General features: G+C 37.3%; 1 pseudogene; it reads left to right on the top strand.

Annotated features, from left to right (window-relative positions):
* Window positions 1-10,381: 10,381 nt before the first annotated feature.
* On the top strand, window positions 10,382-12,093 carry LOC122306594 (annotated as a pseudogene).
* The last annotated feature ends 12,790 nt before the right edge of the window (window positions 12,094-24,883 follow it).

Raw genomic sequence — 24,883 nt, 5'->3', positions numbered from 1 at the left:
AAAAATAAATTATGTGGCACTGCCACGTTAGTTTGTAGAAATCTATTTATGAGATTATTTTATATTTTTGGTAGTTTTCAATAAATAATGGTCACCAATGACCATGACCATGTGGTTATAACCTTTACTGCTTATAAGGTGACAGCCAAGTGGTCACCGACTCCCCAATGCTATAAATTTCCCGGAGATGTAAAGACCTAGACAAAGTTGGACGGCACCACTAAAGTCAATTCAAAATTGTGCTGCTCAGAAAATTCATTGGCTGTCTAGGACGGCACCACTAAAGTCAATTCAAAATTATGCTGCTCAGAAAATTCATTGGCTCCAGAACCGATGGACACATCATTTGGCGCGCACTAACAAACAACCTGCACGTTTTAACATGTACTGGATGTTCATAGTGAAAAAGAGCCTACCGGCCGATGAATAAACCTCGTATGCCGCCCGTTACCGCTACAGTATATTATTCGGCAAATTTTTTCTTTTTCAATGATTTGATATGTGATTTTAAGTATATTAGTATATATTTTTAATTTTTTTTAAATATTTAAATATATTAAAAAATATAAATAAAAATATGAAAAAAAATTACAAAAACAACTAGCGATATAAACGAGCAGTGCTATGCTACTCAGGCGGCAAAGTAGTACCCCTACCGGCTGATATGTGGGACAATTTCAGGTTGCAACTCAGTATCAAATCTCAAATGTCACTTACAAAATTATTTTAAAAATCAAGAGCATCGAGTATATAAGGAAAGTTGTAACTCTTCTCAAAATTAAGCAATCAAGCACAGCAACTCAAGCAACTAATTGCTACAAAATTGATCATGCAATATCAAATTCTTAATGTGTAAATCGTACAGCTCATAGTTGTAAATATATACTTATTAGGCAGTTATAGAATAGCTTTATTTCTAGCTTAACTCAAGCTTTTCAACGTGTATATATTCTTACTTCGTAAATGAAATTGGTGTGTGGGTCATCTCATTCAAATTAGAAACTCTTCTTTCTATCTCTCTGTTTCTCCATATGGTATCAGATTGCCCTCTCTCCAACAAGTAAATTCTAATCCTTCTTTACCTTCCACAAATGGCAAACTTTGCACCTTCCCCTGTGGCCATCAATGCCAATCAGCAGATTACCACCAGACTCACCCCAACAAACTATCGTTCTTGGCATGCACAATTTGAATCTATTCTTCTTGGCTATAATCTATATGGCTACGTCGATGGAACCCTCACATGCCCATCACGACCTTCACCCACGAATCCTGATGCAGCAGCAAGTGCTGCTTATACCTTATGGTTTCGACAAGATAAATAAATTCTGAATATCATTCTCACTTCAGTGTCAGATGCTGTGATACCCTTCATAGCAGCCTCAAAAACATCCTCTCAAGCCTAGAGCAAACCGACCAAGCTATATGCCTGTCGTTCCAGAACACGAGTCATGCAACTTAAGGAGGATCTTACTCTCATTCAGCGCGGTACACGCACAGTTACAGAATTCCTACATTCTATAAAAGTCACTGCAGATGAATGGGCTCTCATTGATGCTCGTCTCTCTGCTGATGACATTACCTTATCTGTTCTCAATGGCTTAGGCCATGAGTACAAAGAAATGGTAGCACCCATACGTGCTCGAGAATCCTCTTTATCTTTTGAAGAACTTCATGATATTCTCATAGGCCATGAGTCTTACCTCAAGAGGCTAGACAACAATAATCAATCACTGGTGATCACTGCGAACAACACTCAGGTTAAGGACTTCAGGCCTTCCAAAAAACAGCAATCATCACTTCATTCAATCAGAAAAATGATTCCAAGTCTAAACCCTGACACTTCAAACAATAGAAATACATGCCAAAGTGTCAATATTGTGAGCAACTTGGACATGTTTTCAAATATTGTCTACAGCTACAATCTCAGAAAGTCTCGGCTCACTGCACAACCACAAATTCCAGCCCAGACTAGCGGTGGTTAATAGATTCTTCAGCCTCTCATAACATCACATCTCAAGTGTCAAACCTGCAATTGCACTCGGAATTTGATGGCATAGATGAGGTGCTTATCGGGGATGGTTCAGATTTGAAAATGACTCATTCAAGTTCTCTCACTTTGCCTTTTCCTACACGAAATTTTCAAATTCAAGACACTCTTTGTGTTCCGAGTATTAACAAAAATTTAATCTTAGTTCACCACTTTACAAAACACAATAACGTGTTTCTTGAATTTCATCCCAATGTTTTTTTTGTTAAGGATCAGAGGACGAGGGAGACTCTTCTTCAAGGCAAGTGTGAGAATGGCGTCTAACCCCCTACCACAAGTTAGTGCACTCAAACCCATTGCAATGGTTCATGAACGCACATCAATAATTGGCTGGCACCAGTGCCTTGGCCATCCCTCCCCCAAAGTAGTTGTAAGACTAATAAAGTCATTTTCACTTCCTCTTGTCAGCAACACTTCTATTTCTCATGCTTGTAGTTCCTGTTCTATCAATAAATCTCACAAATTACCTTTTCATAAATATGGTCTCACAAGCTCAGCTCCTTTTGATTTAATATACATAGATGTTTGGGGTTCATTCCCACAAACTAGCATTCACGGTCAGAAATATTATGTGATCTTCATTGATCATTTCACCAAGTATGCTTGGTTTTTCCCTCTACAAAATAAATCTAATGTGAGAATCGTTTTTCCTCAATTTCACAAAATGGTTGAAAATCGATTCAATGCTAAAATCAAGAGTCTATATTCTGATAATGGAGGAGAATTCATTGCACTTCAATCTTTTTTGACACTTCATGGCATCAGCCATTACACCATAGCCCCACACACTCCTCAACAAAATGGAGTCTCCGAGCAATGCCATAGACACATTGTGGAAATAGGTAAAACTCTCCTCAGTCAAGCAAGTCTTCATTCCAAATTCTGGTCCTATGCCTTTACTACAACCACATACCTAATATATCGGTGGCCATCTCCAGTTCTTAACCAAAAATCTCCTTTTCAAATCTTGTTTAATGAAGCACCAAATTATCTCAAACTCAGATATTTTGGTTGCTTATGTTTCCCTTGGCTTAAGCCTTACACAAAGAACAAGCTTGAACCCATGTCTGTTCCATGTGTGTTCTTGGGTTACTCGACTACACAAAGTGCCTATCTTTGCTTCCATACACCAACTCAGCGTCTATATGTCTTTCGCATGTCACCTTTGATGAGACTATATATCCTGAATCTCAAAAATAGACAACCCAAGAGTTCAAAGTAACCGAATTAATGTGAATCCCAATCGACTCGCTTTGAGACCCAACAACAATATTAGAAAAAACAAATCCAAGAAAACCAAACTCAAGTCAATGGATGGAAAATCTAGACTCGATAAGAAATCATTTCAAGAACCTAGATTATATGAAAATCTAGACCCATTGAAGAATCCGTCTCAAGAACCCAAATTACAAAAGAGAAATGCCACAAAGGTTGTAATTTACCTTTGATAAGTTCAAACGTTCAATCATGAACAAGAAGAAATAAACTCAACTCATAATAAATAAAATTCATCAATTTCAATAATGTCTAACATGCTCAAATGATAATACAATTGGTTTAAATAAACAATCCCCCAAAACCCTATGTGAGCCACGGGTACTGTAGCGTGAACAGTGCCGCGCTATAGTAACTTCTAAAACCCTAGTTCAAATAAAATAATAACTTTCCAAATAAGCCATTGACTAAAATACAAGGCCTTCCCAAAACTCTAGTTCAATAGGAATAAGACATATGTATGGGCTGACATCCTCAAGCCTACTTATTCTAAACTAATAAAATAAACTCTTTTAAGGAAATAAATAAGTCCAATGCCTTCAATAACAATAGCCCCAAGTCGTGTCTTCCGTAGCGTATCACGTGGATGAAAACTAGATCTCCTTCTCTCAAGCCCATCTTGAATGTTGGGCCTTTACTAAACACGTCTCAAGTGGCTTACACCCCCATCCATGCATAACTTCTTTGATCTTCCTAACTCTTGATCTTGTAATTGCCCCGTATGAAATTTGTAAAGGATCTTTACAATTTGATCCACCTTGGGGCCCATCCTTCCCCCTCTCCTTAAAAGGATTCGTCCTCAAATCTCCATTTGGATCAAAGGGAAAAATATCAGTAACATTGAAAATAGTAGACACATGATACTTATCTGGAAGATTTACTAGATATGAAGTATCATTAATTTTATCAAAAATTTGGAAATGTCCATCCAAGCTACTTCTATCATCAATAGGTAAAGGTATTAAATCAAAAGGAATAACTGGATTAAATCCAAAAATAACTTCAAAAGATGACTGAGAAATAGTAGTATGCATGGTAATATTATATGCAAACTCTAATAATGACAAATGATATTCTCGCAAACGTTCATACAACAATTCAATGAATGTAAAATGATACTCCCACAAACGTTCATGAAACACATCTAAAATCTAAAATGACTACTCCAATTATATGCGATCTCAATGAATGAAAAACCGCACGCCCAAAAGTGTTCATGCAATACACCTAAACTCTTCTTTACACCAAAGTGTCCAATCAAAGCACCTCCATGTACTCCAAGCACAAGCAACTCACACATAGAACTATTAGGCACAAAATGTCTATTATCTCTAAATACGTAACAATCTAGTCTATAGATATTATCAAATGATGCTTTCTCACATACTCCATACACACTATCAAAGTCATCAACAAGCATGCAATTTCTTATCATATTCAAATATCAATAACTTTGCATCCAAAATGAAGATAATACCTTCTTGATAATGCATCAAATATAATATTTTCCTTTCCATGTGTGTATTGGATTTCATGAGGAAAGTCTCAATACATTCCTTCCATTTAGCATGCATTCTAGTCAACAACTTATCTTGTCCCTTCAAATGTATCAAGAACTCATGTTCTTGAAAGAAAGGTTGGGTAGGGATTGTCACACCTGGTACAAAGTTAATGTAATGCTCTATCTCTCTAATAGGTGGCTATCCACTAAGCACACACCGCTAGGAATTATGACCTCATATCCCTGTAACAAAAAAACAACAATACTAGGTAAAGGTACGTCAAGTTCATTAGTATTAATACTTGCCTTAGCATAAAAACTCACCTTTCTTTTTGTTTTCCTCTCATTTTCTGCACTATCTCTTATCTTTTCACTCTCTCTTTTCCTTTCACTCTTTTTTTTTTCTTCAGTCTTTTTATTCTTTTCACTCTCTTTTTTCTTTTCACTCTCTATTTTCTTTTCACTCTCTGTTTTTTCTTCACTCTCTTCGTTCTTTTCACTCTTTCATTCTCTTGAGATTTTGGCCTCACTATTTTCTTTTTTTCAATCTCACTTTCATTCTTTCTTTTTTGATCATCCTCACTTTCTTTCTTTCTTTTTTGACTAACCTCATTTTTTTAGCTTCAGTTGATCCTCATAGACTTGTTTTATGGTTAAAGGAGCAAGTTTGATTATTTTACCATGATTTACAAAACTATATATATTCTTGACCCCATCATGGATCACCCTTCTACCATACTATCACGGCCTCCCCAACAAAATATAGCCAGCATGCATAGGCACTATATCACAAAGTACCTCATCCTTGTATCTCCCAATTGGAAAAGAAACTAACACTTGCTTATTTACCCTAACCTCCTCATAATCATTCAACTACTGCAACTTGTATGGTTTAGGGTGTTTCAAGGTAGGTAAATTCAATTTCTCAACTAAAGTAGTGCTAGCCACATTAGTATAACTCACTCCATCAATAATCATACTACATACCTTGTTGTTGATGTGGCATCTAGTATGAAAAATGTTCTCTCTCTGCTACTCTATATCATCTATCTTACTTTGTGTATTGAGAGCACGCCTAACAACAAGAGACTCACCATACTCCTCATTCTTATACTCATGTTCAATACTAGGCCCACGTCTCCAATCTCTCATACTTTGCAAATTTTTAATCAATGCACCTTGTTGATCCATCTTATCCCTCACTTCCCCCAACACTATGTTCAACCACTCAAATTGTTGTTGCATGGCTTGTAACACAAAGGAATTATTTGACATCCCCTTTAGTTATAAGTCACTTTAATGAGACATTGTACGTGCTACACAAAAAAGAATGTTATTAGAAAAAGACCTCACACACTCTCCCTTATGTGTTTACACTCAAATAATGGCACTCCACTCGTGTTTCACTCTTAATTGATTATTTCCCAATAATGATCTCACACTCTCTTACCTTTTACCTCTAGAGTTTTTCCATTCAAGTTTTTTCAGAACTAAGTAAACTAAATCAAGACAATACAACCTTATCTTATTCTGACTAGTAATTAGGCTCAAGAAACAAGAATAAGAGAAACACAGAAAGAATAAAATAACACAAGACTCAAGAAAATGATACGAGGGAAAGAGTAATCACAAGACAATATACCAACTATAATGATATGTATTCAGCCCCTTTTATGATAAGGCTCAATCAATAAAATAAAAATTTGGATTTTTTTTTCTTTTTTCCTTTTTTTTTTCTTTTCTTTTCTTTTCCTTTCTTTTCTTTTTTTTCTTCATGTTATCTTCTTTTCTCAACAATTCAACCACAAATGGAAATATTCAATTGTGATAATCAAACAATTGAATTCAAACACATAAAAATTGACAAGGAAATAAAAAGGAATCAATAAAACCCTAGAAGTTTCAAATCCCAGATGGTGCAAATTTTGGCAGCTCTCAAACAAGGAATTTAGCCACCCTATGATAATGAATACGAAACCAAAATGATAGAGTAATTTTGGCAGCGTTAGGAAAAACAAATTTCTGGACTTTTTTTTTCCTAACCCTAAAACAATGAAGCCCTAGAATTAAAATTAAAGATACAAGAATAAAAACATAGAATCAGACCTGGTTAGAAACCTTGCTCTGATACTAAATGATGTGAACCCCAATTGACTCGCCTTGAGACCCAACAACAATATTGGAAAAAATAAACCCAAGAAATCCAAACTCAAGTCAATGGATGGAAAATCTAGACTTGATGAGATATCGTTTCAAGAACGTAGATTATATGAAAATCTAGACCCGTTGAAGAACTCGTCTCAAGAAATCAAATTACAAAAGAGAAGCGTCTCAAAGGTTGTGATTTACTTTTGATAAGTTCAAACGTTTAATCAAGAACAAGAGGAGATAAACTCAACTCACAATGAATAAAATTCATCAATTTCAATAATATCTAATCTGCTCAAATGATAATACAATTGATTTAAATAAACAATCTCCCAAAATCCTAAGTGAGCCGCAGTACTGTAGCGTGAACAATGCCGCTATAGTAACTTCTAAAACTGTAGTTCACATAAAATAATAACTTTCCAAATAAACTCTTGGCCAAAATACAAGACCTTCCCAAAAATTATAGTTAACGAGAAATAAGACATATATGTGGGTTGACATCCTCAAGCCCACTTATTCTAAACTAATAAAATAAGCTCTTTTAATGAAATAAATAAGTCAAAGGCCTTCAATAACAATAGGCCCAAATCGTGTCTTCTGTATCATATTACATGGATGAAAACTGGATCTCCTCCTCTCAAGCCCATCTTGAATATTGAGCTCTTGCTAAACATGTCTCAAGTGGATTCCACCCCCATCCATGCATAGCTTATTTGATCTCCCTATCTCTTGATCTTGTAATTGTCCCGTATAAAACTTGCAAAAGATCTTTACAATTTGGTCCACCTTGGGGCCCATCACGAATCCACTCCCTACCTCTCTGGACCACTACTGCATTTGGTATTACCTGACAACCAACTTTCACTAGCGCCAAGCATCACACCATCTCAAGAAGAGAGCTCTCTCACTCCTGTGAATCCAGACAATACAGCAACAACTCAGGTAAACTCTCCACCCCCCGTTGTCTCTCAAAGGACTCATAGCATGACTACTAGGTCCATGAACAATATTTTTTGTTCAAAACAATTTCATACCACCACCAAACACCCATTACTTGAATTGGTTGAAGCCAAATGTGTTAGTCAAGCACTCAAAGATCCCCTTTGGCGCCAAGCAATGTCTGAAGAAATTACAGCATTGCTCAATCATGGAACTTGCGATCTTGTTCCTCCTGCTTCTGGACAAAACCTTGTAGGCTGCAAGTTTGTGTTTCGGATCAAAAGAAATCCAGATGGCACCATCAGTAGGCACAAACCCGCTTAGTTGCCAAAGGGTTCCACCAAAGACCAGGCATAGTTTACTCCCAGACATTCATTCCAGTTGTAAAACCAACAACCATTAGGCTGATAATCTCGATTGCAGTAATGAATGGATGGTCACTTCGGCAACTCGACATCAACAATGCATTTCTTCATGGCAGCCTTGATGAAACAATGTTTATGCATCAACCTCAGGCTTTGAAGACAAATCCAAGCCACATTTTGTCTGCAAACTAAACAAAAGCATCTATGGCTTGAAACAAGCCCCACGGTAATGGTACAAGGCTTTTCGAGATGCACTACTCAACTTTGGCTTCATGCACTCAGCTACAGACACATCTCTCTTCATTTTTTCATCTAACAATGTCTTGTGCTACTGGCTTGTGTACGTTGATGACATAATTATCACAAGAGATACATCGACATTTGTTACAAGCATCATTGAAAAACTCAGCAGCAATTTCTCTGTGGAAGACATGGGAAATCTACACTTTATTCTAGGTATTGAAGTTGTTCCTACACCAAAAGGTGTCTTCCTTTCACAACACAAATACATCCGAGATTTACTTAACAAGACTTCAGTGGATGGGGCAAAAGAAATTCAAACACCCATGTCAACAAGCAAGCAGCTTGCTCTAAATGATGGATCCGACCTACAGATAGCACTAAATATCGAAGCATAATTGGAGCATTGCAATATCTATGCCTAACTAGACCTGACATTGCTTTTATAGTCAACAGGCTCTCACAATTCATGCACAAACCAATAGCTTCTCATTGGACTGCAGCAAAAAGACTCATAAGATATCTCAAGAATACATTGTTCCATGGCATCCTCATCTAGCAGAATAGTCCATTAAAACTAGTCACATATGTTGATGCCGACTGGGCTGCCAACACTGATACAAGAGTCTCAACCACGACATTCATCACCTTTCTTGACTCCAACCCAATTTCATGGTTTGCTCGCAAAGAAAAAGCTGTCTCTAGATCATCAACAGAAGCTGAATTTCGTGCATTAGCTGCAGCAACATATGGAACAGTTTGGCTCCATTCCCTCCTCAATGAACTTGGTATAAAACTCATGCAATACCCACAAGTCTTCTGTGACAACATTGGAACTACTCAGTTCAGTTTAAACCTGTTTAACATACATGCATGAAGCACATTGAAATTAATCTCTTATTTGTCCGTGATCTTGTTAAGAAGGGTCGTATAACTGTCAATCATGTTCACACCTTAGACCAACTTGGACCAACTTGCAGATCTCCTCACAAAGCCCCTATCTCGACAACGATTTCAGAATTTACGCTCCAAGATTGGAGTTACTGATGACACCTCCATCTTGCGGGGGTATATAAGGAAAGTTGTAACTCTTCCCAAAATTAAGCAATCAAGCACAACAGCTCAAGCAACTAATTGGCAAAACTGATCCTACAATATCAAATTCTTAATGTGTAAATCGTACAGCTTATAGTTGTAAATATATACTTATTAGGCAGTTATAGAATAGCTTTATTTCTGGCTTAACTCAAGCTTTTCAACGTGTATATATTCTTACTTTGTAAATGAAATTGGTGTGTGAGTCATCTCATTCAAATTAGAAACTCTTCTTTATATCTCTCTGTTTCTCTATAGAGTATTGATACAAACAAATAACAATACAAGAGTCAGATACGCAATTAATTAATACTTTGGTCCTGACAATCCGCTCAGCCAACTATTATGTGGCATATGCTCTTTCCCTTTGGTACACTCCACCGGAATACTTTTGAATATATATGCACTAATCACATTAATTAATATATAGAAAGGAAATGACATGTGGTACTGTTCGTTAATGTTTGCAAGCATCTTTCAAAATGTAACAAAGCTATCATGTTTAAGCTTAAGTTCCTGTGAAATTACGTCACTTCATGTGAGAACAACCTCGAGATGAATGGTTGACTGAGAACTCCGTAATATTAGTTGTCACTTGACATGTTCCATAAATGCATTTATTTTTGTTTACACTTTATGAGATATTTTTATTCCGTCTAAGGGCTAATCCCAAAGCATTTTTTTCTGTATAAAAGGAGCAAACTAAGGTAAGCTACATATCATCATCCTTGAACTCTGATTCCACCAACATATAGGGTCAATTGGCTTCAGGCTGCTATAAAGATGGGTTCAGTAGGAGTAAAGAAACCCCATGCAGTATGTGTTCCATACCCAGCACAAGGCCATGTGAACCCCATGATTCAATTAGCCAAGCTCCTACACTTCAAGGGTTTTCAAATAACCTTTGTCAACACTGAGTTCAACCACAAGCGCTTAATCCGGTCCAGAGGAGCAGATCACGTCAAGGGCCTGCCAGATTTCCGCTTCGAAACCATAACGGACGGGTTGCCGCCTTCTGACCGTGATGCAACCCAAGATGTCCCTGCCCTTAGTGATTCCACAAGAAAGAACTGCTTGGCACCCTTTAAAGAGCTAGTGCTTAAGCTCAATTCTGTACATGAGTCTGAAGTACCTCCTGTTAGTTGCATAATATCGGATGGGGTTATGGGTTTTGCAAGTAAAGCTGCTGAACAATTAGGCATCCCGGAGGTACAATTCTGGACTGCCTCGGGTTGTGGCTTCCAGGTTTGTCTGTCCTTCACTGAACTCACCAAAAGAGGCTTTGTTCCTTTCAAAGGTACTTGGATTATTTTTGTTTTCAAAGCTTCTTGCATGGTGCTAGAGGCTTTCATAAGATTATTAATAATAAAAATAAGTCATATTTATTCGCACCTTTGGCTAGAATCATAACTGACGGAAAGAGAAGCCTCCATCAAGAAGTGACTGAATTGTAATCAATTAATTAGTTTTAACAACTTATTTTATATCGAGATCTCTTTCACGTATTGCAGACAAAAGCTTCCTAGCTTTATGATGGAAAGCTTGACACACCAATCGACTGGATCCCAGGCATGAAAAACATCAGGCTCAAGGACCTCCCTAGCTTTATGAGAGTTACCGAAGCAAAGGATATCATGTTCGACTTTCTGGGGTCAGAAGCGCAAAATTGCCTGAATTCTTCAGCGATTATCTTCAACACATTTGATGAGTTTGAGTATGAAGTACTCGAGGAAATTTCGGCCAGATTCCCTCGCAATATATACAACATAGGCCCGCTTTCCCTGCTAAGTCAGCATGTCCCTGATAGCCAACTAAAGTCACTGAGTACAAGCTTATGGAAAGAAGACTTGAAATGCCTCCAATGGCTGGACAAAAGAGAGCCCAATTCAGTTGTTTACGTGAATTAAGGCAGTGTGACTGTTATGACCGAACAACATCTGAAGGAGTTTGCATGGGGGCTTGCAAATAGTGAGCACTCATTTTTGTGGATTGTTAGGCCTGATGTAGTGATGGGAGACTCGGTAATTTTGCCTGAAGAATTCTTTGAGGACATAAAGGACAGGGGATTGATAGCAAACTGGTGCCCCCGCGTTTTCCTAACACACTGCGGGTGGAATTCCACTTTGGAAAGTGTCTGTGGTGGTGTGCCTATTATTTGCTGGCCATTTTTTGCAGAGCAGCAAACCAATTGTCGATACGCTTGCACTAGTTGGGGGATTGGCATGGAAGTCAACAATGATGTTAAACGTGATGAGATCGAAGCACTCGTTAAGGAAATGATGGCTGCGGATAAGGGAAAGGCGATGAGGCAAAAGGCAGTAGAATGGAAGAAGAAAGCAGAGGAAGCTACTGACATCGGAGGCTCATCTTACGAGAATTTTGAAAGGTTGATTAAGGAGGCTCTCCATTAGTCAATGGTAAGTGTAGGGTAAAACAATAAAAGTAGAGCTATTGTCATAGAGATCCATCTGGTCGAGTGGGAGTAGGGCTATAAATGAACCAGTCTGTTCGATAGTTCGTTCGGTACTCGTTCGGTTAAACTCGAATCGAACTCGACTTGTGAAAAAAAAAAGCTCGTTCGTTAAAGCAGATACTCGCTCGATTTGTAAATGACACATACTTGACAAAATTCAACTCGACTCGACTAAGATTCGTTTAGGCTTACTCGTTTATACTCGAGTCGACTCGATTAAAACTCATTAATTCATATATTAATAAATATATACATACACCTATGCATGTATATATGTATTAGCTAATAATATAAGCATACCACTTTTATAATTAAATATATAATTTGTATTCTAATTACTTATGTCTATATAGTAAATATATTTCATAGGTATATTTTATAATTTGTATAATAATTAGTTGATAAAATTTAATAATTTCATATACTAGTATGTGGAAACCATATATGAAATAGATATATTCTATCATATTAAGTGTATGTATTAATAATATATATAGGCATATAATATATTGTTATTTTAGATAAATATCAACTAGTTAGATATTAATTATTTATAAATTTTTTTAAATTTTATAATTTAATAGAGGTTCTATTTGTTAGTTGTATAAATTCAATATTAGTTCTTATTTATTTATTTATTTAATTTATTAATTATTAAATCTTATTAAAAAAAAATAATTCAAGTTCGAGCTCGAGCTCTAGCTCGACTCGACTCGAACTCGTTTGTGGGAGGAGCTCGAGTTGAGATTTTAGTTTATCAAGTCGATCTCAAACAAAGAATTAATAAAAATCTCGAGCTCGAGTATTTTGAGTCGAGCCGAACTCGACAAGCCAAAACTCGGCTCGGCTCGATTACAGCCCTAAGTGGGAGGGATGGGCTCGTGAACTGGTTTCTATATTATTAGTTGCTATTATTGTGGAGTTTATGGATATCGTTACATAATAAATAAATATTGTAGAACTTACTCTGTATATCGACTATTTTTCTCCTACCAGATATAGGCGTGGAAGTTTATCGGTCAGGACCGATAAACCTGATCGGATCGGATTGGATTGATAAGTATATTGGTTTGGTCCAATTTATGTAACCTTAGAATTTCGATTTTCGGGCCGGTCTCCGTGTGTGGTTCTTTTGGTACGGACTTGACCGACCAAAGGATATATATTGTTTTTTTAATTATATATAAATATATATATATATATATATATATATTACTTCATATAAATTAATTATGTAATTTTCGTCTAATCTATTAGTATTGATCATATGTATTTGGATTTTAGATGATATTTTATTTTTCAATTTTATTTTGTCTAGTTTTTTGTTTTTAACATTATCATGATGATTACTAATTCTCATGAATAGATATGAATAATTTTGTTAATCTTTCTAACTCTGTTAGACCATTTTCAAGTACAAAATGTGCAAATAATGAAAAATAGTTGATATTCAAAAGTGTAAACATCGTAGGCTAGATGGACAAAAAATACATATTAGAAGTGATTTTGGACTTTTGGTATGTTTGATCCATTTTACATTGGCCCGATCGAATTGGATTGAAAATACCTATTGTAGGTGGTGGTGGTGTGTGGTATAGATCTAATGACAGATGACGTAATACAAAATTTTCAAATTTTAAAATAAAAATAAAAATAAAAATAAAATTTTTAATTTTATAATATTTTTATTTAATTTTTTAAAATCTTATAAAATATTTTATTTTAAATTATTTCACTGCGATTTACGTAATTAAGACATATGCCAAATGAGAGCTCTTAAAGAAATAAAATAAAATCAAGTTTTGAATTCCGTTAATGATCTATTGCTAACATAATCATGTTGGCCTTTAAATTCCCTTATTTATTCGACCTTTATACACGATGACAGGAATATCTTCTCAACCAATTTTCTTGGTGAAAAATGCTGGAAATTCCCTTTTTTTACTTAGTGATTAAGTAAATTTTCTTTAATAATGTTGTGAATTCTTCTACTTATTAGGTATATGACACACATTTGATAAGAAAAATAATAAAAATAAAAAATCATGTGTGGTGTATGATGTATGGATGATGAATAGAATTTTTTGTTTTTTAATTTGTATATTTTATTTTGGTGTTTATTTGAAGAATGATTAGGTAATAATTAGATGAAAATATTGAAAATTTGAAATTAAATTCTCTTTTTAATATTTAAGTAATGTTTAGGAGTGAAATTAACAAGATAAGTGAAGTTGTAGTTGCAGCCAACTGTGGTATGTATCAAATTCGACAAACGAGGACTTATATCACACGAGGAGGATCGAGTAATAGTGCATAAGAGTCCATGCATGTGTAGAAGAATCCGAGAGTATCAAAGTGTCTGACTAATTGTCAGTGATCATGTTGTTATCAAAGATCTAATTTTTATCAAGTCTGTAGTTCTTATCAATCTTGTCTTATAGCCCCATACTTATTTTCTTCCTTTTTCTTTTCTTTTCTTTTTATTTATTTATTTTTTTGAGGATTATCCTCCTTTAGTTATAGTACTTATCTGTATCTCAGGTTGTATATGTATCCTGTAAATATATTTATGATTATATATATATATATATATTTATATAATCATATTCACTCCAATTCAATTTTCTTTCTCAAGCATCATATTTTGTTGTTTCTAAACCCATATACAATGGGATTTCATAAGGATCCAAACTGGGTTTAATTATAGAATAATTCTACTAATTAATTATCAATATCTCTACACATCACACACCATATTTATTTTATTTTATTTTTTTTATTTTTCTTATAACAAGTTTGTAGTATATGATAAGTAAACAATTCAATTAGCTTAACAAGAATAAAATAAAATAATAAATAATATGGATGAAGTTTAAATACTTCCTGAAATTCTATAATACCCTATGAGTTTTCTAGGAGACAAGGATCCTAATACTGCATGCATGCTATGTTCATAAGCTAATTAATTATTCTTAGCTGATGGTTGTAGAAAATAAATTATAATAGAAAAACAGATTGAGGAAAGAGAAATGAGAGAAAAACTACATTTTTACTATTTATCAATTGTTATTGAATTACATAATATATATCTTTATTTATAAATGTATAAGAGTAGAGAAAGAATAAAATACAATAAATCAATAATATTAATTGATATTAAATAATTTATACAATAAATTAAATATGATAGAGAATAAATCATATTATTATTAATATTAAAATATTAGAAATATATTCTATAATAATTATATTGGTGGGACCCTTTCAGCCAAGGAAGGGTGGAGTTAAATTCATGATAGTTGCCCTGTATTACTTCACAAAGTGGGCGGAAGCAGAGCCATTGGCAACCATCACGAGCAAGGCCGTAACAAAGTCCTTATGGAAGAATGTTGTTTGCAGGTTTGGAATCTACCAAAGTATTGTAACGGACAATGGGCGCCAGTTTGACTCGGACCACTACCAAGGAGTGGTGTGCTGAATTGAAGATCAAGGCAAAGTACTCTTTCCCAGGCCATCCCCAAGCAAATGGTCAAGTTGAAGCAACAAATAAAGCGTTACTCTCAATCCTTAAGAAGAAGGTCGCAGAAAAGAAGGGAGATTGGGTAGACGAGTTGCAGGGTACTTTGGGCGTACAGAACTTCAGCGAAGACTCCAACAAGAGAATCTCCATTTACACTAGCGTACGGATGTGAGACGGTTGCTACAGTCAAAGTAGGGTTAGCAACCTACAGAGTGAGCCACTTCTTAAGCACCCAGAATAATAAGAAGATAAAGGAACACCTCGACTTACTAAAGGAAGAAAGAGAGATGGCAGAAGCCTGAATGCTGCAGGAAAAAACAAAAACCAAGCAATACTTCAATAAAAGGGTAAGACCAAGACTTTTAAAGTGGGCGACCTGGTCTTAAAGAAGAGTGGGGGGACTACCCAAGGTGAAGGAAAAATGGGACCCCGATGGGAAGGTCCTTACCTAGTGGTGGCCAACAACAGGCTTGGATTATATCGGTTGAAAGACAGCCACGACAAAGAATTGCCACACCTATGGAACACGGAGCACTTAAAGAGATTTTATCAATGACGTTTGTAGTGTTTTTGTTTCTTTTCATTTTCCCAATACTTGCATTATCACATTTATATACATGTAGCGGATGTATTTATACCCTCTTATCACCATTTATGAGCATATTGTAACTAATTTATTAATAATTCTCCACAAAGGAAGGAGCTCCCATGGGCGAATATCGATTCAATGAAAAAAGGGCACGTAGGTCCTCAGACTACGCTGACCCTAAACACCAAAAGCAAACCTTAGCAGCTTGTGGTGCCATAAAAAAAAGGCGTGTAGGTCCTCAAACCCTAAACACCAAAGGCAAGCCTTAGTAACTTGTGATGCCATGAAGAAATGACACATAGGTCCTCAGACTACGCCGACCCTAAACAACAAAACAAACCTTAGTGGCTTGTGGTGCCATAAAAAAAGGGCTCGTAGGTTCTCAGACCATGCTGACCCTAAACACCAAAGGCAAGCCTTAGTAGCTTGTGGTGCCATGAAGAAAGGACGCATAGGTCCTCAGACCACGCCGACCTTAAACACCAAAAGCAAACCTTAGCTGCTTGTGGTGCTATGAAAAAATGTCGTGTAGTTCCTCAAACCACGCCGATCCTAAACACCAAAGGCAAGCCTTAGCAACTTGTGGTGCCATGAAGAAAGGGTGCATAGGTCCTTAGACCACGCCGACCCTAAACACCAAAAGCAAACCTTAGCTACTTGTGGTGCCATGAAAAAAGGCCGCGTAGGTCCTCAGACCACGCTGACCCTAAACAGCAAAGGCAAGCTTTAGCAGTTTGTGGTGCCATGAAGAAAGAGCTAGTATGTCCTTAGACCACGTTGACTCTAAACACCAAAGGTAAACCTTAGCGGCTTGTGGTGCCATGAAAAAATTGGGCGTAGGTCCTCAGACCACACCAACCCTAAATACCAGAAGCACGTCTTAGCAGCTTGTGGTGCAATAAAAAAAAGGGGCGCGTAGGTCCTCAAACCACGCTAACCCTGAACACCAGAAGCAAGCAGCTTATGGTGCCATGAAAGAAAGCGTGTAGGTCCTCAAGCCTCGCTATCCAAAAAAAAAATCTAACAAACCAAGGGAAACAACGGTGAAACAATCCAACCATAAATGAAAGACCAAGAATAAAAGTGTGCAACAGCAAAGTTAACTAGCATTCATCAGAGTAAAGCAAGATCCATTATCACAAATGTACAAAGTGTAAAAATACAAAAAAAATTCCACAAACAAAGAAAAAGAAGGTCAAAAAGTTAAGGGGCATCATTAGGCGGGAACGGAGGGGGCATGTTTATGAAAGCATCAGGCATCTATTTTCGCCCAAAATCGTCAACCTGGTAGTAGGCGCTTTCCTCAGTAGAGAATAAATACCAGTCAAGAGCCTTAAGATTGGTGGTAGGGTCTTCCAGGAGACGGTTCCTTAGCCTCAAGATGCCGCAGCCATGCCCACAAGTAAAGGCATGATCCCTTGTTGCAGGAACATGAGCCAACTGGGCATGAAGTCATGCAATCTCCTCCTGAGTAGCAGTTAGCTCATCCATCTTCTCAGATAGTCTTTGGTGACTGACTCCAAAAGCCGAGTTCACCTCCTTAAGATCCTCCTCCAAGGACTTGTAGTTGTCTTGAGAGCGGGACAGGTCTCCACTGAGAGAAGTTAGCACCCCATCCTGGGCAGTAAGCTCAGAGTTCAAGCATGAGCACTCAGCCTCAAAGTTTTTCTGAGCCTCCGAAAGTTGCAGCTTGGCTGAGTCCCTCTCAGATTGAAGAAGGGTCAGGACAAATTCATCCTTAGCCTTGACTTCGTTTGCTAGGCGAATAACCTTACAAAGAGTGAGAATAACCTTGCGATTGCTCTAGCAAGATCTCCAACTCCTTCTTCTCCTCGACTAAGGATGCTAGTTCAACCCTATCAACCCGCCACTTCTCAGAGGCATGCTTAGCAATATAGCATAGCTTGCACCGCTTCTTAACCTCCTCCTCAAGTCGAGCATGGTCAGCCACTATCCATGTAGCTAGATCATTGATGCCCTACAAGAAGGAAAACAAACAACCAATATGAGAAGAGGTTTAAATATGAAAGGAGTAAAAAGGAACAAAAAAAAGGTACAGACTGCATAGTACCTCAGAGAGCCAGCCTCTCAAATGAGTAGTCATCTGGGTAATGGCCTAAACTTGGGAGTTAACAGCCGTTGAGGAAGCACCACCACTGGCTTCCCTCCTAACAATCTCGCTAGGGCCTAGGGGGGATGCCTCCCCATGCCTCACAGACGAAGCCTTCACCCTCTCTGATGAGTCCCCCAAGCGTACAGGGGGCAGAGGGAGAGACGGGTAAGCCAGGTTAGCCTCACAAAGGCTGGGTATCTTCCAGCAGGAAATTCTCCCACTCCTCCTCGAGGAATGAGTCAGTATCCCCCCCCCCCCCCCCCCCAAGGAGGAGGCGTGAAGGGAAGGAAGAGAGAGTCCTGCATCACTGCCAATCGGCGAGGGGGTTTTCCCCCTAGAGATGGTAACTGGTAGACTCTCTGTGGCGGTTTGCTGTGAACCAATCTCACTGCCTGCTTCAACCTGGTGAGTGGAGGCACCCCTTGTTGTGTTGGTCTACTCACCCTCATGTAGTAGAGAGGCATCTTTCACCCCACTTGTGGGCAAGGCATCCAATGCCTCATCACGACCACTTATGTAAAAAATAGTGGTCGTCTCGTCGTGAGTGCCACTAGAAGGAGGGGGCGAGCAAGCCCTCACTCCAGTGACGGAGTCAAGGTTAAGGGCAGCCGCCACTTCAGCATCTAGCTCGACCTGCCTTACTTGCCCTTCCAGCATAGGAAACTCAAACGTAGGGGTAGAGGTCGTAGAAAGCACCTGCGTACCATGCTTAACTTCAAGGGAGGCAGCCAGATCAAAAAGAGCCAGGTTGGCTAAACTCTCCGCATCCCCAAGGCTAGAGGAATGAGGCAGTGATAGGGATGAGTGAGGTAAGGGAAGAACAATGATAGTTGGAGGGGTAGAAGTCTGGATGTGTTCAACCCCCCGAGGTTATGGCGGTCTCCTCTAGCTGCTACAATAGGGGCTCGGGGGTGGCTAACTGCGTGGGTGTTTGAGCTTGAATATCCTCTTGATGCGTTTGGCCCTGGATGCCCTATGAGGGTGCCAGGGTCTTCTTTTGAAGAGGAGAAATGGGAGAAGAGTCTCCAGAACGGCCATTTTCTGTTGACCACCATCCTCGTTCTTTTTCTTGCTCATTTTCTCTCTTTTTTCGGCGGCTTCCTCTTTCTCTGATTGTGACTTCTTTTCTTCCCCCTTTTCTGATTGTGGCTTCTTTTCTTTCCTTTCCTAAGTAGAGTGGTCAAACCCTTCTCAAAGGGCTTCAGCATGGGAGGAGAAATGATGGTCGAAATCATAAAGTCGCGTCCTTGAAAATAAGATCGGTTAGGAGACATCGAGAACCGATCGATGTGGGTGGAGGTCAGCAAGAGGTCAGTATGAAGCTGCTCAAGATTTGCCTCAGCCCAAGAATGGACTATCTCAATTCAAGCCAGTTCACGACGTGACAAAGGCTCCATTCTAGCCCACAATTTCTTTTCGTCAGGAATGGGGCGCCAGATTGACTTAACTGAAAAATTCTTAAAGACATATTCTGTGGTAGGGTATTCCCAGCCTTGACCAGTAATGAAGAAGAATTTGGAGGTCCACACCATAGCATTAGAGTAGCAAGTCTTGAACCGGGCCAACGTTTGCCCGTTATCCTTCTTGCGGAAGCTAACGACTTTGCCTTTGGCAGCCTCCCTCACATTATAGAACGCTAAATACTCTCGATCAGTTAGGTCAGGATAAGGGTCTCCAAGAGGTTCCAGAACCATGTGGAAGACAATATAAGGACAGAGATATGCCCTTAACGCGAACGGGTGTAGTTGAGCAGGAGCTATGTTAAGAAGATCCAAAATGTCACGAAGAGGACGGCAAAAGGGGAGCCTCAACCCATGTGCCAGGAGGGGGACGGTGATAGCTACTTTACCAGCAAAACCTTCGTCGTCACAGCATGCAGACGAGGGAACCTCTAAAATAACAGTTTCAGGAATACGATATTCTTCCCGAATGTTGGCAAAATGCTTTTCTCGGATGCCGTAGCGTCATCGGTACCCAGCAAAGATCGTGCCTTCAGGGACTTCAAAGGGGTTTTTAGAAACTTCACCTTCACCAAAGGGGCCATTGAAATTGGTAGAAATAAAACAATAAGAAAACTTAGGACAGACAAAGAAAGAAGGCAAGAAAGAGAGTCGAAGAACAGAGAGGGTAATAGAGAAATGAATGAAAGAGGATGGGAAAGGGGTATTTGAAGAAAGACAGAATGCAGAATGCCAAAGGACAAAGATATTGTAGTTTGACACTGGAGAAGAAGAGTAACTGTCGCGAGAAAACTTTTCTCATTTTCTGCCACAACAGAGGGAAATGACGGCGAATTCTCGATATTTAAAAAAAAGGGTATAAAATAGTAAGGAAAAAGGGTACAACGGACCAGCGGGCACCTAAGGGCCATGGATGGTTTGGGCCTGCACTCATGGTTGCTTGTTCTTCATGCGCCTAGGCCTATATATAAAGAAAAAGAAAGAAGGGGTATATACATTTGAGGTTTGAAAGCAAAAAGAAGGCCCACGGGGAGACGCCCAACGTTCCCACTGCAGTAGAGTTGGTCAATAGAAATTCCCTACACTAAAATGCAAATGGAATTAGCGGGGTAGCTAGAGGGACTATTTGAACCAAAAGGCCCATTATGCCATAAACACCTAAACAGGCCCATTATACTATAAAAGCCCAAATGACAGATCCAGGGGCCGATATGAGAAAATAAGGAGAATCTAAAGAAGATGTACACCGCACCACTTTGTCGACGGAAGGATAGAGACTTTGGGAAGTTACATGATTATTCAAAATATTGAGTAGTGATCCGCACTGATAAGTTCTGGGTAAGATAAGTATTGCAAGCGAGCCTATATATACCAGGTAACCTTTGATAATAAAGGGAGAATGATTAAGATTCATTATGGTTTCTTTTTCATTGAGTTAAGCATTAGAGTTTTTTCAGGCGAAGCTCCTCAAGACTCTTGGACGTTTCGCAGGTGAACGGTTGCAGATTGGTAGTGGGACATGTCCTTAACAACAGGAATATCTTCTCAATCAATTTTCTTGGTGAAAAATGCTGTATACCCAAAATAATAAAATAATAAAAAAAATATTTGTAAAAATACTACATAAATCTGGGTATACAAATGCTAAAGCTCCCGAATTCAGAAGCAAAAAAATGTACCGAAACTTCTTTATTTTTTTTTACTTAGTGATGAAGTAAATTTTTTTTAATAATGTTGTGAATTCTTCTACTTATTATGTATATGACACACATTTGATAAGGAAAATAATAAAAACAAAAAATCATGTGTGGTGTATGATGTATGGATGATGAATGTAATTTTTCTTTATTTTTATATTTTGTTTTGGTTTTATAAAAGTTGTATTGGATTTTATATTTGAAGAATGATTAGGTAATAATTAGATGAAAGTATTGAAAATTTGTAATTAAATTCTTTTTTTATATTTAAGTAATGTTTAGGAATGAAATTAACAAGATAAGTGAAGTTGTAGTTGCAGCCAACTGTGATACGTATCAAATTTGACAAATAAGGACTTATATCACACGAGGAGGATCGAGTAATAATGCATAAGAGTCCATGCAACTATGCAGGTGTAGAAGAATCCGAGAGTATCAAAGTGTCTCACTAATTGTCAGTGATCATGTTGTTATCAAAGATCTAATCTTTATCAAGGCCTGTAGTTATTATCACTCCTGTCTTATAGCCCTATACTCTTCTTCTTCTTCTTCTTCTTCTTCTTCTTCTTCTTCTTTAATCCTCCTTTAGTTTTATTACTTATCTGTATCCCAGGTTGTATATGTATACTGTAAATATATTCATGATTATATATATATATATATATATATGTATAATATCATATTCACATATTCATTTTTCTTTCTCAGACATCATATTTTGTTGTTTCTAAACCCATATACAATGGGATTTCATAGGGATCCAAACTGGGTTTAATTATAGAATAATTCGTCAATTAATTATCATGATCTCCCCACATCACACACTATATTTATTTTATTTATTTTTTTCATTTTTCTTATAACAAGTTTGTAGTATATGGATGATAAGTAAACAACTCAATTAGCTTAATAAGAATAAACTAAAATAATAAAAATAATAAATAATTTTAAAATATTTAAAATGTATAGTTTGAGATGATGAGTAGCATCTTTCTTATAATTTATAAGATGGATGGAGTTTAAATACTTCCTGAAATTCTATAATACCCTATGAGCTTTCTAGGAGACTAGGATCCTAATACTGCATGCATGCTATGTTCATAAGCTAATTAATTATTCTGAGCTGATAGTTGTAGAAAATAAACTATAATAGAAAAACAGATTGAGAAAAGAGAAATGAGCGAAAAACTACATTTTTACTATTTATCAATTGTTATTGAATTACATAATATATATCTTTATTTATAAATGAATGAGAGTAGAGAAAGAATAAAAAATACAATAAATCAATAATATTAATTGATATTAACTAATTTATATAATAAATTAAATATGATAGAGAATAAATCATATTATCATTAATATTAAAATATTAGAAATATATTCTATAATAATTATGAATTATTATCGTCCAGATCAGGCTTTGTTGTAGCTAAATGTAAATAAAAATGCATATTTAGTTAATCATTTTACTTTTTTTTTTTCTGTATTCAATTTGCTAGACGCGAATTTTTTGTTTATTATGAACTGAATTTTTACATATTTTAAAATCTACTGTTTACCATTCGTCCTTTTTTTTTTTTTCTCTCTCTCTTCTCTCAATTTTTCCTTTTCTTTTTTCTCACATTCGACAAACCCTTATGTCGACAGAAAAACACTCGCAACTCTCTTTCTCGACAGCAAACAACCTTCACACAATCTCAATGAATCTCGTGACGATTCAGGTATGATTTTCTCCCTTTATTCTCTATTTCTTCATTTTCTCTATCTTTGGCCAAGTGAAGTTTTCTATCTCTCCCTCCCAAAACTCTAACCCTCTGTTATGATTTTTAGGTTTTCGATCTCCCACAAGGACATTGCACTTCCTCCATCGACATCGTTGTTCATCACCCCTTTCAAAACAATTGCTTGGTTGATGTTCTCTATCGACAGTTAGGGTTAAAAAAATATTCTTTGTTGTTCATAGGGATTTTTATTACATAGATTTCAATTTGTTGTAATCATTGTTTGGAAGCTTTAATTAATCTATATTAGGGTTTTAATGTCCGATATGATTTTAGAGATGAATTTAGGGTTTCAATATTCTGTTTTTAGGGATGATTTTAAGTTAATGAAATTGGTGTATATTGTTGATGTTCAATTTTAATACAACACAATTGATGTATATTTTTAGATCTTATGTAGGGGGTTTTAATTAAAAAATATATAAATAATAATAATTTTAGGAAAAAAATAATTTATTATTATTTTGGCTAAAAGATCTAATATGGGAATCTTTCTTGAATGGCAAAAACAACCTCCAAAATATGTGATTTTGCATTTACTGGTAAGCAGTTGTGCCAAGCTCTCCACATTGTCACTAAAATTTTCTTGGGTAATGTCAGATGCCAAATCCACTTTGCCCATGCAAACACTGGAACCTGAGTATGAATACACTCTAGTGCACTACTAGTTGAAAATTTACCATTACTGTTTGGAAGCCCAATGAGGGTATCAACACCCGGTTTTACTCTACCAAGCTTGTCAATAATCTCGGCAGCTTGCTCATTACCTGACAACCTGCTTGTCTGATAAACAGACTATTAAACTGTGACTTTTAGTCGCAGCATGAAGGTGTGTGCTGCAGCTTGCTTGTCTGGACTAGTTGTAGAAAACTTTCACCCCCACTTCATCTTGATCATCGGTTATGGAAAGTGGAAACATAAGAATATAGTAACCGAAAGGCGTGCCGATACACCAAAAAAGAACCATCACTGTCTGCGGTGGTGCATGTAGATCACACACCACACTAGGAAGGGAGCCGGTGGTCGGGCCTGGGTGGACCGAGGCCACTGATCTCAATGAAGACGCACGTGACGCCGGCTGAGGCTTGCTGGCGCAGAGGCGCGTGAAGTTCACGCATGGTAGAGGCCACACGTGAGATTCACATGCTACTCTTTTGGGAAAATTTCTTCCATCATCCGACAGATCGGCGGCTGTAGAAATTGTTGGCATGATGCATGGCGGTCGGAGGTGTCCGGTAGGCAGGAGATCAGCACTTCTTTGTGCTATGAATGAAGAAACACGAAAAAAAAAAACTATATATTACACTGGCCGACGCCGAACAGGAGGAGAGAGGGTGGAGCCGAAGCTCCAACCCCCTCTTGGAGGAGATAAGGTAGTGGTCTTGATGCCGATGGTATTTGGCTGGAATGGAAGCAGTCTACGGAAGAAAAGTTTGAGACTCATGCCAGTTACTGCTTACTATTTAATTATGTTAGAACTTTTCTTAATTAAAGATCTTTAGAAAAAGAGTGGTGGGTTAGTTGTAATAATTCATGTATTTCCACTACAAAGTCGAGTGATTCGTATTTAATGGTTGTTGACGGTCGTTAAATCCGTTAAAAGCGAAAGCCGTGCTTGAGGCCACACAGCC

Source organism: Carya illinoinensis, chromosome 4, assembly GCF_018687715.1.
Source record: "Carya illinoinensis cultivar Pawnee chromosome 4, C.illinoinensisPawnee_v1, whole genome shotgun sequence".
In the NCBI taxonomy this organism is placed as follows: Eukaryota; Viridiplantae; Streptophyta; class Magnoliopsida; order Fagales; family Juglandaceae; genus Carya; species Carya illinoinensis.
This window is presented reverse-complemented; position numbering and strand designations above follow the sequence as displayed.